Genomic DNA, 16,810 nt, shown 5'->3' on the forward strand with positions numbered 1-16,810 from the left:
TCTATAAAGTATATTTCAGACATAATCAACATTAAAATTACTACTTTAAATAATACCAGCATCACTTTTCCCCACCTCTGTTGCAGTTCATACAGCCATTATGTATATTTTAATTCCATGAGATGTAAAATATCTCTTTTGTACATTTGTGCAAATTCCAGCGCATTGGAGGTCTAACACTCGGTTGGGATCCTTCAGCTCTGTGGTAATATTTCATAAGTATCAGGTTTGCCAGTCTTGTCCACACACGTGGTTATGCATTTTTCAGATTATCAGTTTGGAAATCTTTCTCCTTTCTGTCCATATCAGCTCTCACAGCATTATTGCAGGTTATTTACCGTGGCGTAGATTTTACATTGTAAAATACAGAATACAAACTTCGGAGGCTTTTCTAGTCTATTTAATGTAAAATACACTGGAGAAACACCTGTCCTCAGCAACATTTACCTGACGGGGTGAAGCTGTTCTTTAAGCTGACCATCAGCCAAACCACATGAATTTGCACTATTGTTGTCAAAGGATGGGAAAAAAAAAAAAGCTGTTCATGTGTCCGCATTCACTTTTCAGAAGCCCTCCAAGGTCAGCTACTAAAACCAAGCTTCACTCCAAATTAATTTGGCTTCAGTGTAGGTGCCTGTGGTGAGGGGGTCCACGCCTGTGCTGGGTATCTCATCTCCCATTATCCCCAAAACTGGTCTCATCAGTTACTGAAGTCACTGGTGTTTTAAGATCAAATGTCATTGCTCACTATAGGATGAGGTGACTGCAGGCTATACACTACTGAGTGTCTTGTCCAGCTTTCCATCCCCCATGAAGACAACCTAGATTATTTATTCAGCTGTATGGAGGTGAAGCCACTCGTGACTTCAGCATTCCTGCTGACTGCAGAGCACGGGCAGACTGGAAAGCCACCTTGTCATCAGTGTATATTTATGCAGGTTTTTTACACTGGCTCAGTATGGTGAAATCTTGAGGGGAAAAAGAGAGCTCTACATTTATTGCAGATATGAAAAACCAAGAAAGTGTAAGAACTAGCAAATTTTACGGGGCTGTATGGCAAGCCAGGTTCAGAAGAGTGAAAACCACAAAGCTGTTCCTTTCCTGTGTTGCAAAGAAGGTTTTTTTCTATCAGCCACACTGAATATTACTAAAGCTCATCCTGTTTCAGTACCTGGATGCCCACCGCAGGATACCTGTGCTACAACATCTGCGGGCTGCATTATGCTTACCTGCAACTTCATACCAATAGTTTAATCTGAATAGGGTATTTACATCACTCGCATGTTTCAGAGATGCTAACGCATGAACCTGGCACAGCATGGATAAGAATATAAGCAAAAGTAGAAGCCATTTTCATTGTCTGGGCAGAAGAGGACAACACAGCTAAGCTGCTCACAGTGTGTTTCACCTGCTCCCTTTTGTCCCCCAGCTCTGGCAGGGCTGTTGTCAGCACAACGTGGAGGCCTCGGGTAGCACTTACATCCTTGCTCACTGTAATCAGGCTGACTCAAGTGCAAAATAATGTCACATTTGAGAAGACAAATTGTATTAGCTGAAACATTACTTTGTGAGGTGACACGTGAAGGTCTGTCAGCGGCCAGTGGGAACAACTAGTGTGAGACTAAGAGAAAACACGGGCCATTTACAGATTGCTGGTAATGAGTTTAGTCTGCCCATGCCTGCAAAATATAAATAAAGCTTTTCATTAGGCTTTTTGGGGGTGCAGATGTTCCCTCTGTTGGGTGCCCAACATAGTGCAAAGGAGGTGCATCGGTTTCAGTAGGGCCTGAACCAGAGGAAAGGCGACTGTAGGGAGAAGAAAAAAGAAGCACAACACAGCAGGAGACACAAATAGACCTCAGTAATGTGATCTTTCCCCACTGGAAACATTTCTCCTCCTAATACATCTCCTCTTCTCATTGCTGTTAGTGCAAAGGTAGGAAATGAAAGCTTCTGGAGGAAGCCAGGTTTCCTCTTCATGGGGGCTGTGGAAAGGCATGGAGGCACCTGGAGTGGGAGTATTTCCATGTGTGTATGGCCATGGGGAAGAGGGTGATCGAGAGGTAGGTGTGCCAGGCTGTCCTGCAGGCCCCTGTGAGAGATGAATATCCTTGCTCTAGAGTTTAGGTGAAAAAATGTTGTGACATCTAGAGAAGGTTGGAAAAGGAGGGATGAGTGAGCCAGCTTCCACCACAGACCTCCTCTCCACCAGGAACCAGTGGGGAGCAACAACAGCTCTGTCCTTGTCCCACCAAAACCCCTGCTTCCTGCAGACAGGGCACTAATGACTAACGATGATTGAGGTTTATCCATGGCAGCCGTGGCTCAAACACTATTTTGGGTGCCAACCATCACATCATATGGTAATTTTATGGAGGGGTGTCACACACAGATCCCAATGCCCGTTATGGAGATTGATGTGGCTGGAAGTGCTGAGCAGAACGTCTATTTTTGTGCTGTTCCTGTTACACAGCTGAACAGCTGTCTCCGTGCTCTGACAGCCACCGAGGAAAGCCCAGCACGGCTTAAGAGCGAGAGAGCAGCGTGCAAGAGAAATTCTGCGTAGGTTTTTATGATGCCCCAATCAGGTTGTCATGGTCCTTGAATTTCTTTTGGTAGTGTATAAGAGAAACAATAGAAGCAGAAGAACCAGTAAGAGAACCAAGACTTTTGGGTCTATAAAAGTATGTTTATAAAATTATGTTTATAAAAATATATATATATGTGTGCATTTTAAATACTTTATTGTTAGGTTTCTTCAGGCAGCTTGACTGGGATTTGTCTGTGACGTTACTTTTTCATTTCAATGTTATAGTATTATTCTGGAAGCACTTACTATGAAATCTATAAATTCATACAAGCTTTTTTAAGGAAATCCCAGTCTTCTGATCAGCTTTGTGAAGAAAGACACTTATATTAGGTCACTTGTGTGATTACTCTCCAGTGCTTTCCTTTGCACAGTCTTTACTGTAAGCCAAAGACTTTGCCAAGAAAGCAGGCTGAAATGAGGGTGAAGACTGATTATAACAAAGTTATTTATAACGACCATAAAATTAAGTCGTATCAAGTGACAGCATTATCCCGTGGTAACAGACAAATTCTTCTTTGTTCAGAAAAGCTAATTTGTATATAAAAAAAATCGGGCTGACAACTGAAGCATGGTGCTTGATATGTGCAAGATGACTTGTTTTCCAAGGTTTAGCACATTTATTGCAGCTCTGAAAGCTCAGACGAACTGTTTATGTGCCTAACCAGTGGCCCAAAATGTAAGATGTTTGCAAACCTCATAATGTTTTCAGCAGCTCGATTTCAGGCTATTGAAAACCATTAGTAGTGAACCACAACAACCGGTTAGAAGAAAAACATACTGTTCAAACAAATCTCCATTAAACTGTCATCTTTATTTTTATACTTCTTTTATTGCTATTATGGGGATTTGTGTGTTTTTTCTTTGTTTTCTCTGTCTCTCCATTAGCAAGAGGTAGAGAGCAACTGCCTAAATGGGCTTTTTTCATGTTTTGAATGGTACACAAGTTGAGCACTGGGCACAGAACATGGCAATAACACATAGTGGTGCCAGTTTTGTTTGCAATTAAGCGGTGCAGAATCGTAAAGCAAGTGCAGCTACAGCTCCTGCAAATATCACAATGGTAATTTGTGTCTGCTTCTTGCTCCTGAGCAAATAGCCTTCTCCTCGGCCAAATAAACTGCAATGATTTTGGCCCATGCATTAGCAGCAAATAAATGTCAAGGTGGGAGAGTGGGAAGTTTATTAGATTGAGATACAAATAATGAATGGCATCATAATGAATCTTTTAGTATTTAAACCATAAATGAAAACAAAATGACAGAAAAAATGCTGAGCAGGCTGTCAGAGCACTAATTTTTTAAAGGCCAAGGCAGGAGTCCTTCCCTGCCTCCCTGGTGGTGATGGCCTCCCTGGGTCCCCACTCTCTCCTCCCTAGGGGGGAGGACCAAGGCGTTAGGGCTTCCCCACTGCCTGAAGCAGCCAGGCCCCACAGGAGGGATGCTCGGGGTGGTGGGGGGTGGCTGGGCTGTACTTCAAGGAGGGGAGGCAGAGTCTGGCTGGTGAGAGAGGGAGGAAACCCAACTCTTCTCCCAGGTGCCCAGCAAAGGACAAGGGGTGACACAGTCACTAGTGACAGCAAGGACAATGCCAGCGACACGTAAGGAAACAAAATCTTCCCTGTCTAGGTGGTTAAGCATTGAAGCTGTTTGCCCAGAAAGGTGGTGGATCCTTGGAGATTTCCAAAATTCGATCGATACTCGTTATTCCAGTTTTCTGTACAAAGTGAGGAACACCAGCAGCACCACAGTCTTTCGCTCTGCACTTGCATCTAGCTGTGTTAGTATAGGGATGTTGCTTAAAAACACCGTGCCCTGTAGCAGCATGACTCCGGTAAATATTTCTGGTGTCGAGCTGGCCTTAGCCACCCGTGCCTCTGCAGTGCCTGCTGACGAGTCAGGCCGTGAAGGTCAGAATATCCTATAAACTGCACAGTACCCGCGATGCCTTTTAGCTCCTGCCAAGTCACTTGCTCGTGACTGCAGGGGGAAACAAATGCGTGCCCTTGGCAGCCGTGCGGCTTTCGCTATGCTACAGTATTTAATCACATGCTAGGTGTAGCATCGGACACAGCCAGCTTTTCTTCCCTCACTTTGTTTTTTCAGTAGCTCTTTTGCAGTTCTCTTCCCAGCCTTAACATTCGTTTCAGTGTTTATCTCGCTTCGGGAAATCTTTAGCGTAGCACTAAGTCTACCTTTTCATTTTCCTGTGTGAAATTTTAGACTCAGTTTTTAACAGAGAAATTATTGGTGTCATACTAGCAGCTCCAAGGTAGTATTTCCTTTTAAGAGAAGCAAAAAAAATCTAGGCTGCACCAGGACAGTTTTCCAGCATAACTCCCCCCGGTGAAAAAATTTTCGGTGCTTTCCATGTAGGGTAGAGTTTGGTGAACAAGGTTAGCAATTAAAAACAGCGGAGAGTATCTTTTTGGAAAACACTCTTTTAACCTGGAAAATATTGCAGTATGATCAGCCCACTGAAAAGTATTTCAAACTGTGATACTTAAAGTTCACACAGTGTAAGAAAGGCATTAAACTGTAATGCCGGAGTTGCCAGTTGCCATTGAAGGATATGGAGGTGGTCAGTTGTCAGCATTAAAAGGTCATATACCCCTTAAAAGACAGTAAATGACCAAAGCGTGTTCCAACTATAGTTAATTCCATTCTAGCTGCATCTTTGTAACATTTTCTTAATTTTCATTGAAAATTCCCGTCTCGGTCCCTGCTGAAAGGCAACCTATTTCTGAAGTTTAAGCAGAAATGTTAAATGAGATTTGAGCAGGGAAAACAGTGGAAAAAGTACCTTTTCTGACATATATACATATATACACATATATTGGATATACACACCTTATTGAATTTTCTAAACAACTGTTCAGGCAAAGTGACTGGGCAAAGACACTGAAATTTGGCCAGAATATAGCCAAAAAAAGGGTCTTTTGTCACTGTGATGTATACTCTCATGGTTTCAGCTGGGATGGAGTTAACTTTCTTGCTAGCAGCTGGTGCGGGGCTGTGTTTTGGACTTGGGATGGGAGCGGCATTGATAACGTGCTGGTGGTTTTGGTTGTTGCTAAGCTCTCAAGGCCTTTTCTGCTCCTCACATGGCCCCACCAGTGAGCAGACTGGGAGGGCACAAAAAGTTGGGAGGGGACACAGCCAGGACAGCTGACCCCCACTGACCAAAGGGATATTCCATGCTATGTGATGTCATGCTTAGTATATAAAGCTGGGGGAAGAAGAAGGAAGGGGGTGTCGTTCGGAGTTACAGTGTTTGTCTTCCCAAGTAACCATTATGTCTGCTGATGGGCAGCGATGAATGAATTCCTTGTTTTGCTTTGCTTGTGGGCATGGCTTTTGCTCTACCTATTAAACTGTCTTTATCTCAACCCATGAGTTTTTTCTCACTTTTACTCTTCTGATTCTCTCTCCCATCCCAACTGGGAGGAGTGAGCGAGCAGCTGCATGGTCCTAATTGCTGTCTGAGGTTAAACCACGACAATTCTCTTACTTCATAGTGATGATCCTTTAAAAAAACCCACAAAACAACAAAAAACCAAAAACAGGGCTTTTTTTCAATACAATACATATTTTGCTTTGTATAGACTAGCCATGCGTTGCCCCTAAGGCCTCAGCGCACATGTGCATGTGGCGTACTGTATAGCTTTTTCAGCTGTCACGCACTCAGCAAGGTATGGAGCAGACTTTTGTCAATGACAGCAGGTAAAGCAAGGCTGATTGCAAACATAAGAGTAAGCTCTCACATTCATATCAGTAGGAGCACAAACAGTTGCAAAGAGAGAGGAAAAAAAAAAAAAGCCCTTTCCAGCAATTATGTTAATGTTCATGTTTACTGTTTTGGGAGTTTTCCCTTTGAGCTCCTAGCAATGAATGATATCCCGGGAATTATTATTGTTAGATTTGGGTACCTTTTTTTTGAGAAAACAGTTAGCATGGCCAAAATGGTGGGTTTGTTTTTCCCCAAGCAAATACCAATTCTCTCATTTTTTTTAATTCTGGAATCAGGGCTGGGGTGGAATGGGAAGCTATGGTCATAAGCATTGTGGACAAGTTTCTGCCACCCCCGACTGGGCGGCCAGCAAGTTAGGGCACTCACTTGGGAAGTGGGAAACTGAGTTTAACATCTGGTACTGCCAGCAGGGTTTTAAACCTGAATATCCTGCTTCTCAGGAGCATGCTATACCCTCCTTGTTGTAAGACACAGAAAATGGAGCAGAGGAAGAGCCCTCAAACCCTCTTATTGATGGCACAAGACCTTGAATAACTGAGCATGCAGCAGAGCAAGGAGGAGAAACTCCATCCTCAGGTGAGCAGCCAGACCTCCCAAGCGAGCAACAAAGCTCCTTCTTCCTTCCTTTCCCAAAGCCTTCCTGGGTCGGCACTTGGGTCATAACAGCCCCATGCAACTCTACAGCCTTGAGGAAGCGTGGCTGGAAAGCTGCCTGGTGGAAAAGGACCTGAAGGTGTTGGTCAACAGCTGGCTGAATATGAGCCAGCAGTGTGCCCAGATGGCCAAGAAGGTCAATAGCATCCTGGCTTGTATCAGAAATAGTGTGGCCAGCAGGACTAGGGAAGTGATCGTGCCTCTGTACTCAGCACTGGTGGGGCCGCACCATGAATATTGTGTTCAGTTTTGGGCCCCTCTCTACAAGAAAGACATTGAGGTGCTGGAACGTGTCCAGAGAAGAGCAACGAAGCTGGTGAAGGGTATCAAGCACAAGTCTAATAAGGAACTGCTGAGGCAAGTGCGGTTGTTTAGCCTGGAGAAAAGGAGGCTGAGGGGAGACCTTATCACACTCTACAGCTACCTGAAAGGAGGGTGTAGAGAGGTGGGGGTCGGTCTCTTCTCCCAGGTAGCAAGTGATAGAACAAGAGGAAGTGGCCTCAAGTTGCGCCAGGGGAGGTTTAGATTGGATGTTAGGAAAAATTTCATCATTGAAAGAGTTGTCAAGCATTGGAACAGGCTGCCCAGGGAAGTGGTAGATTCACCATCCCTGGAGAATTTAAAGGACATGTAGATGTGGTGTTTAGGGACATGGTTTAGTGGTGGACTCGGCAGTGTTAGGTTAATGGTTGGATTCGATGATCTTAAAGGTCTTTTCCAACCTAAACGAGTCTATGACTTTTTAACAAGATGAAGCTGTACTGCAGGAGAGACTGGCAACCAGCCAGCCTTAGAAATATCGTTCAGGCGGCTGAGGCAGGCGAGTATAACTCTTCCTTAGGACAGACAACTGTGCTCTTCTTGAGCCATTGGGTAAAAGCTAGCAGGAGCAGGTCAGCTTTTTAGGGGGCTTTCAGTAATATAGTATAGCATTTGATTTCTTTTGCTTGTGTTGATGATCAAAATATAAATATAGTTTAATGGTTTATATTACGACATACATTAGTTTTTTTCATTTACTGTGAAAAGTGAAAGAGGATTAAGACGTGTTTCAGGATCTTATTTTTTACTTTTTTTTTTTAAACAAAAACACAGTGTGAGATTGGAAGGAAAAACTGCACAATTATTGCCAAGAATATAGTCCACTAAATGTTCATATAACAGCATAGACACCACTGTGGTGCCTGAACACTGCCCAAAGGGCTGTAAGCGGCCTGGAGACCATTTGCTACATACAAATTTGTTTAATTTTTCTGTCCAAGGGAATCACCTGGTTGGGAAGTTTCTAAAATGCATTTTATTAGTTTTTTTTGGTGATGTTTGATCAGTTTTATGTATTCAGTGTGGAAGTCAAAGCGAAGGGCAGAATGCCTGTACTGGGATAGAGCTGGTGGTACCAGCATCACTGATATTCAAGGCAAAGTGAGTCTTCAGCGATTCAATCCTAGGGCCTTTTTGCAGCCTGCAGGAACCCTCCTCCAGGGGTGAGGTTTAGCTTCACCATGGAGGTCTCACAGTGTCCCGTCTCCTCTCAGGACATGTCATGATCCTTACCTTAACACTTCAGCTGCCCAGCACTTGAGTTTGACTGAAGCATCAAGAAAGTTCAGGACAGACACTCTCACTGTGAGCTGCTGTTGAGTGGAAAGTCATTGTAAGCGGAAGATGGCACAGCCGAGCTGTTTGCAATAGTCTTCGCTGCTGAGGAGCTGCTTTATGCTCTGTATTAATATCCTAAAAGAGAGCACATAAAGCTCAGGAATATTTCCTTCAGCATGGTGAATGTGTGTATAGCTACTGCATGGCATTTATAGAGGCATTACAGTCCGGTATAATAGTTCTGCTTCAAGAACTATAAAAAAGAACACACTTGCATGATGTTTTGTAATCACATATTTGATTCAAAATATGTCTACAATGCCCACTTTTCCTGTCCTACCAAACTTCTGCTCACAGTAAAGAAAAGTGTGAGGCCAGCATAAGTCTCCCACATCTTTTGTTTGCCTGACAGGCATTTGGCTGTGCAGTGAGCTGGTAATCAAAGGCTTTACCTCAGAACAGCCACAATTTTTCTGATCCCTCCATAAAAACATATAAGCCTTGCAGAAATAGTTCATGTTTGAGCCTATGCCTCCAGAGGAGGGTGGTGGGTGTTTTGGTTTGTTAAGGATGAAGACATTACCACCTAGCAGCAAGGCTTCTAAACATAGCAAACCTGGTGTCAAATCTTGAATTGAAAATCAGGTATCCTGAGTTTCTGTGCTTGACACGGCAGATATAATGAAGAAACAAGAATAAGGTGGAAAATAATTTTAATTATGAATGCAAACAGGCAGGAGAAAACTGGGTATGCTTCCGTGGAGGTGTGAATTTCTGAAATCCTCAAGCCGAAACCTGCTGCTTGCCAGCTGCTGGTTGTAAATTTTCATCCCACCTGAACCGAACAAACATGGCACATCCTGAATCCTCCAATTAATAAATAGACATGAGACGAACCCTGCAATTAGGAGGCTGATCACATGTTGTGCTTCTGCACACAGGCTATTTAAACCGGGAAAATTAGGCTTGGGTGCTGGGAAGAAGAGCTGGTGCTGATGAGAGGGGTTCCCAAAATGAAGTATCAATCTCAGAAAGAAGAAGGGACCTTGGAAAAAAAAAGAAAGCAAAGCTCTTGCCTGAAGGAATAGCCTGGCAATGGGGGAAGGTGCAGGAGACCAGACAGCTTGTGGCGCATCATGCCTGAGACTGTTAATAAAGAGCAGCAACAAGGCATGAACCAACCTGACTTTCTGATAGACAATCCTGGGCCAGCACCACCCTCCCTGCTGAGATGGATGATGAGACCTTGTGGCTGTAGGGCTGGGGTTAATGAGGGAATGAGTGTCTCAGAAAGTAGAGTAAAACTCTTGTCTCACTGTTTCTTAAATAAATCCCAGTTATCCAGAGCCACTCGAGGCTGTTGTTCGCCCTGCCTCGCCCATGACAGCAACCTGTTTCCAAATGAGCCTTTTCAGCCAGCTACCATTCTGAAATAATATAAATGGCTGGATCCATGAGGTTTCCCTTCACATTACCTAAATCCCTTGGTTTAATTAGACGAATACAGTTGCCAACAATTTTTTTCCTCCTGACACACTACCATTCTCTTGCATAATCTCCTGGGTGGATGTGACTCACTGTTATGAAAGAAGCCGTACATTGACTTCCTCTGGAGAGATTAAAGAACTGCCAGACTGAAATACATTCCTGTCACTGTCTTCATTAGGGTTATTAATAACACTGCTAATTTAATAAATCTTAGATTTTTCAAAGATTCTTCTGAAAACAAGCATTTAATGCTTGACTGAGATCTCTGTTGCAGTGGGTATAGGGTGGGATTCAGAAGGAAAAGAGTCTGTGGCAGATGTGTATTAGTGAAATATCTCGCCTTCCGCATCTCTCTCAAGTGATGTCCCAGTTGTGTAATTCCTCCATTCTGCCTCACTCTTGAAATCACATATCCACAGCAGACATTAATAATAAAGACAATTGGTTTCTCTTTTTGTAAACACCTTCTGGTCCTGTACAGTGAAACAGAGCTTCTAGGGATCCAGGCAGAATCGGAAGTATTTATGTAGCTGTTATAGCAACACAGTGGATTTTTTTTCTGGTAGGAAAATTATCTTATGTGAAAAGTCTTTAAAATGGTCACTATTTGAAAGAAAGTCCGATTTCGATAGGAGACCACCAGCCAGAACTCCAGCAGAGGTCAGAAATTACTGTGATTTCCACACATTGCTAAAAAATGAAGTTTACTGTGAGGTACAGTGAGAGCTTTCACCCCGGTGAGAGCAATTAATATTTCTCTTCAGGGAACCTGATTCTCACTTACCAAGAAAAAAACACTAACCAGCCCAGGTGCTCCCACAGGTTGCAACTTTACAGGCGTTTTTCCCCTGACTGGCCACTGGTCCAGTCTCCCAAGATACTCAAAGGGACTCCGAACATGTTATTAAACAATAAGTGAGGCATAGCAACACACACAATTATGGCATGAATTTCTCTGCAGCCTTTTGAAAGCTCCAGCCCTCAGTGCTTGGGGGATAACCGTGATGAGGTGATTGCAGAGCTGCCAGGGAGCTGCAGAGCAGAGAGGAACACAGGATTTGCCTGCGTGGCCCAGGCTGGCAGCCTTCCGTTGACAGACATTACGCTATCAGAGATATTGTAGTAGGTTTGGTTTGTTCTTCACCCGTAAGACAAATGGTCAAGATAATATCCTTCAACCCCTCAGTACCCAAATTTACAATTAGGTTTCCACTGGTTTATCTATCAAAATGGCAAGTTTTTGATGAGATGGGCAGTTCTGCATCATTTAGCAGGCCCCTAACACACATTTCAGAGACTGAGTTAAAAACCCCCAAAAAACTGTACCCCAAACCCCCTTTTGTTAAGGATTTGATAAATCTTTCTTTAGGGATTCAGAACAAGGTATGGGTACAACATCTTGCCAAGGAAAGAGAAGGCTCTGAGGATACTTTATTGCAGGCTTTTGATACTTAAAGAGGGCTTATAAGAGAGATGATGAGAGACTTTTTACCAGGGCCTGTAGTGATAGGACAAGGGTCAATGGTTTTAAACTGAAAGAGAGTAGGTTTAGATTGGACATAAGGAAGAAATTCTTTGTGATGAGTGTGGTGAGACACTGGACCGGGCTGCCCAGAGAAGCTGTGGATGCCCCGTCGTTGGAAGTGTTCAAAGTCAGGTTGGACGGGGCTTTGAGCAACCTGATCTAGCTGAAGATGTCCTCGCCCATGGCAGAGGGGTTGGACTAGACTATCTCTAAGGGTCCCTTCCAACCCAAACAAGTCTATGATTCTATAAAAACTATAGTTTTCTATGTAGACATCTTTTTATCTGAAAAGAAAGTTTTCACTCAGTAGCAATTACGATCCGCAGTCATTCTTCCCCCTCCAAATCTCCATCCTTTCAGTGGAGAAACCAATCTCTATCCGTTAGGCAAGAGTGACATCTACTGTCCGTCAGGACCAGCAGCCGCAGAGCGGGCGCATAGGTGTGCCGGTGGCTGTCCCTCTCCTCCCCGGGTTACGACGACACGGCTGGAGGTAGACTCTGAGCAGTTCTGCCCTCAGGCCTTCAGTCCGTACTGTCAATTAAAATGAATGAGAGTCAGTATTTTAGTAAGTATTAGCAAATCACCCAAAGTTCTGGTGGATGAACCAAAATGAAATCTGGAGTCCTTAGTACCAACAGCTGGGACACGTACAAACACGGCAGTACTACCAGCAACTCAAACCCAATGAATGAAGAAGGTGGCAGGTCTCAAGAATCGGGGGTGCATAACCAGAGAGACAAATCCTTTTTCATTTTGAAGAGGAGTCCACAGGGAATGAGACTCAAATCAAATACGCCGTTTGAACACTGAGGCATTTTGATATTGAAAACAGATTACAACCTAATCTGTGAACGCAGATCTCAGAGCTTCCCCACCAGGACTCGTGTGCGCTCCTAGCCTTGTTCCACAGTGAAATACCACAATGCAGGCCTGAAAGAAAGCATTCCTGTTAAAGAGAAGCTTGACAATTGGTTTATCAGAAATTAGATTAAACAACAGAAACATTTTTCAGGCCACAATGAAGTCAAATGAGTAATTTCAGGGTACAAATTTCTGTTTAAATCCAGGCTGCTTTCTGCATGTGACTGCTGGCGGGTAACCAAGCATGCACATATGCACACAGCCATTCATGTCCAAATCCCAGGTATGAAAAAAGAATATAAAGGACTGCACAATCTTGAGGACTAATAAAATAGGAAAATTAAGCAATTTCAGCTAACTACCTCAGTTTTGCAGCCTTCGAGAATCCTGAGAAACAGGGATTGGACAGACAAGCCCGGCTGGTAAACAGGACTCTCCACCTGTGGAAAAGGATTGGATGAGGTCTAGGGTAGCTTTGCTATACCATGATTTGTCTTTCCTGAAGCAGCAGGGTACTTAGGTACTTCTTTCTCTTGAAATGATGGCTCTTTGATATTGACTTTTACAGCTTGCAGACTTCAGAAGATCATAAAATCCTGGAATCAAGCAGGTTGGAAGGGGTATCAGGAGGCCTCCAGTGCAATTGCCTGCTGAGAGCAGGGTTGGCACTAATTTCAGACCAGGTTTCTCAGAGCTGTGTCCAGCTGGGACTTGAAAATCTCCAGGGATGGCACCTGCACAGCTTCTCCGACTGGCCTGTTCTACTGCCCGGCTGTCTTTATGAAGAAAAGGTTTCTCTCCAAATTCTTCTTCCTGCAAAATTTGACTGGATGACATTTTCAGTTTTTAACTGCAAAAAGGCAGCAACAGAGGAAATAAGAGAAAACACAGGCTTTTGCAGACACCAGCTGGCCAATGGTCCAGCTGAGCATGCAAGGGGAAGAATACGCAGACACCATCAGACGTGGCTCAGGCACTGCTTAGGACTAAGAAATATTTGACAAGAGGTGACCATCACACCTAGATCCGTACCATCATCTGCTCTTCCACTGTGCATGCTCAGCGTTTGGTAACTGGCATCTGCGCTGGACAAGGATGTCATATGCAAGAATTTTATTCTTGTCTTCCAGTGAAAGGACATAAGGGCAAAGGTGATCCATGGCAATGTTTGCTTTTTGCCCGAGCTAGGCTTCACGCAGCACGAGATCTTATGGGCTTCCTGAGCCTCATATTCCTCCCTTCCCAGTGAGCTCCGTGCCTCACTTCCCTGCCTCTCTGTTGGCCACCACTCTCTCCTTCTTGCCTTTCCACGTGGTCTTGTTTTGACTAAACAGGACTCTGCAGCTAAAGAAAAGCAGCAGGTTTGTCCTTAACTACTATAAACTGTGCATGTAAGTAACTCACACTGCAAACCTAATAAAGGGAAAGGGAATGAGGAAATAACTTCGGAGCACTCAGCTGAGCTGCAGAAAGATCCGTCAGTAACAGCCACCCTCGACAGAACACACACCCCGAAAGATAAGAGAAACCTTCAACAGGGTGTAGTACAAACAAGACAGGAGGATTTTCTCGATGCCATGACAGGGACAGATAGAAAAAAAAGTCAGACTTGTGAAAGCAGAGGATAAAACTAAGAAGCATGAACTTCTAGTTAAGAAAGAGACTGTGGGCCCCTAAGTGTGATATATGATAACCCATCCCTGAAATACATGATTTGCAATAGTTGCCTATTTTGCCGTAGCACTACAATGCTACTGACTTTAAAGAAAGAAAAAGTGCTACAAATGAAACATACCAAAGACTAATGTACTAATTGCATACCCTATTTTCCAAAGGCCCATGGGTATTTTCAGCATTCTGCAATTTTTGTTTTTGTTTCACTCCAATAAACTGTTACAAAACATGTGGGAAAATAAATTGAGAACAAACCTGTGTCTTTGGAATATACACATCTTGAAAGGGTGTGCGGCCATCTGGCGTGCGCCCATCTACACTGCTAGGTCCTGCAGGCACACCAGAACTCCCCTGAGGACAAAGATGTTATACTAAGGGAAAAGAACCGAGGTATTAGCATCACATTTTAGCAGTCTGAGTTTCCCACTGACTGCAGGAAGGAAGTTTTCAGTGGAGGAAGGGGCAATGAATGGCCGGAAGAACGCGTGATGTAGGCACTTCAGAGGCAAAAATTGCCAAGCAGCCAACTCTCATGGGACAGCTGTACCCTGGGAATTTTATGCAGAATCAAAGGAAAAGTAAAGTTTTTCCCAAAGGAAAAACTGTGTGTGTGAATGAAAATGCGTGCGTGTGTTGTGCATGTTTTAAATCACCTTGATGACAATCGGTGAACACATTTCAATGGTGGGCCCTTAAAATGTCTCAATTGCAACTATAAAATCTCTCTGTTGGAAAAAGAGACAGAGGGGAGCAACACAGCCGGGAGGACGCATGTGGCCATTGAAGTCAGAAAAAGAGATTTATTCGAGGAATCAAGGGCAATTAGTATCCAATCCCTGTTGATGCCCATAACACTTGAAAACCTCCTATCCGTCAACATGAAATCTGGCAAAGATAGATAACATCTTTGAAGTCTTCAGTTATAAGGGACCCAAAACATCATGTCAAAGTCAGAGCAATTTCAAAGACATTCTTTGCACAACATGAAAATGGTTCAGAACTGTATATAGGGAGATTACACAATGGATTAGTGTAAAAATACATGCTAAGGAACATCTGAATTTAAGCAAAGAATCCAAGCTAATGAAATTATTTAAGAAAAACTCTTTCAAAGGGGGAAAAAAACCAACAAGATTTTGCTGGGAAAGACAGCAGGGAGATCCCATTTATTTTCTGACAGAAGGAGTCAATCTCTGACAACTGGATCATCTTAAAGTATTTTACCATGGCACATATTTTGGAAGCAAGCTGAAAACAACACAGCACAGCATAGTCAGACCTGAAAAGCAGGAGAGATACTCTGACAAGGGCTACATTATGGAGGCTTTCCTTGCTGACATTGCATGATGGAGGTTGCTTTGCTGCATGACTTCCCTGCTCTATATGATAAAAGTGGGAAGAATAATACATTCTTTGTTGAGTTGTTACTGGTGCAGCAGCAGAAATTTTTTGTGTGTGTGTGTGATCCTTATAGAATCATAGAATTGCCTAGGTTGGAAGGGACCTTAAAGATCATCTAGTCCAACCATAAACCTAACTCTGACAAAACCCATCACTAAACCATATCTCTAAGCGCTATGTCTACCCGTCTTTTAAATACCTCCAGAAATGGTGCCTCAACCACTTCCCTTAGACCCCATTCATTGCAATTCTTCTTCTCTCTGGCTTTCCCACCCTGGGTGATGATTTCCCAGCCCAGGATACCGCTTTACATTCCTGTCTTTCCGCCATGGTGATAGAGAGGAATATTTTCTCCATTTCTAGATTTTTCAAGAGAATGGGAATACAGTGATCTCTCCTCTCCTCTCTCCTCCTGGAAGGACGAAGAGTGCCTACAATCATTATTTGGTGCTCCCATCATGCTAAGAAGGAATAGCTACGTGATCAGATGAAGGGGCCAAGAGCTCCCAAACCAGGAAGGATTCCCCAATTTCTGCAGGAAATATTAGGGCTCAGGAGGGTTGAGCGTGCAGAACAGGCCACCTTTGACACCCCTCAGCAGAATCCTACAGGGTAGCTTGGACAGAGCTGGCTGGTGCACGGGCACTGGGGATGCCTGGGATTTTTGTGAGTCTGGTGCTGCCGGGAGGGACATGGCTCCAGCCATGTTGCCTGAGATGCAGAAACACAGGATGGAGGTTGGAGGACCTCATGTGCTACCTAACAAAGCAGATATGAGGAAAAAGAATAGGCTGGAGAAGCCTAGATACTATTGTAGGATGCCATAAGCTACCAAAATAATCAGGAAGAAGTATGAAAGGTAATTGGATTGTCATGTTTAAACACTTCCACAAAACACAAAATAGCCATTCTGAAATGGGCTTCTCTCTCCTTATAGCAGAGGCATGTATGAAGAAGATGAAAGGCTGGAAGCACAAACTAGAGTCTCATATTAAAGTCTAAGGACATGATTTCAACTGTGAAAAATGATTCACCTTTAGAACAAGCTATCAAAGGAATAAGAGGATACTCCCCCTCTCTTCAAATCAAGATTGTCCTCCTACTAAAAAAAACCCCAGCTACACGTAAGTTACTGGGAATTCTGAGTTAAGTCCTATGGCCTTGGGTGTACATGGCCTTGGGGATACAGCCCTTTAGACTCAGTTTTTTAGAGGTCCTTCTAGCCTTTAAAATCTATTAATCTCTCCTGCAAAGTTGCATGATGGTAT

Source organism: Larus michahellis, chromosome 1, assembly GCF_964199755.1.
Source record: "Larus michahellis chromosome 1, bLarMic1.1, whole genome shotgun sequence".
NCBI lineage: Eukaryota > Metazoa > Chordata > Aves > Charadriiformes > Laridae > Larus > Larus michahellis.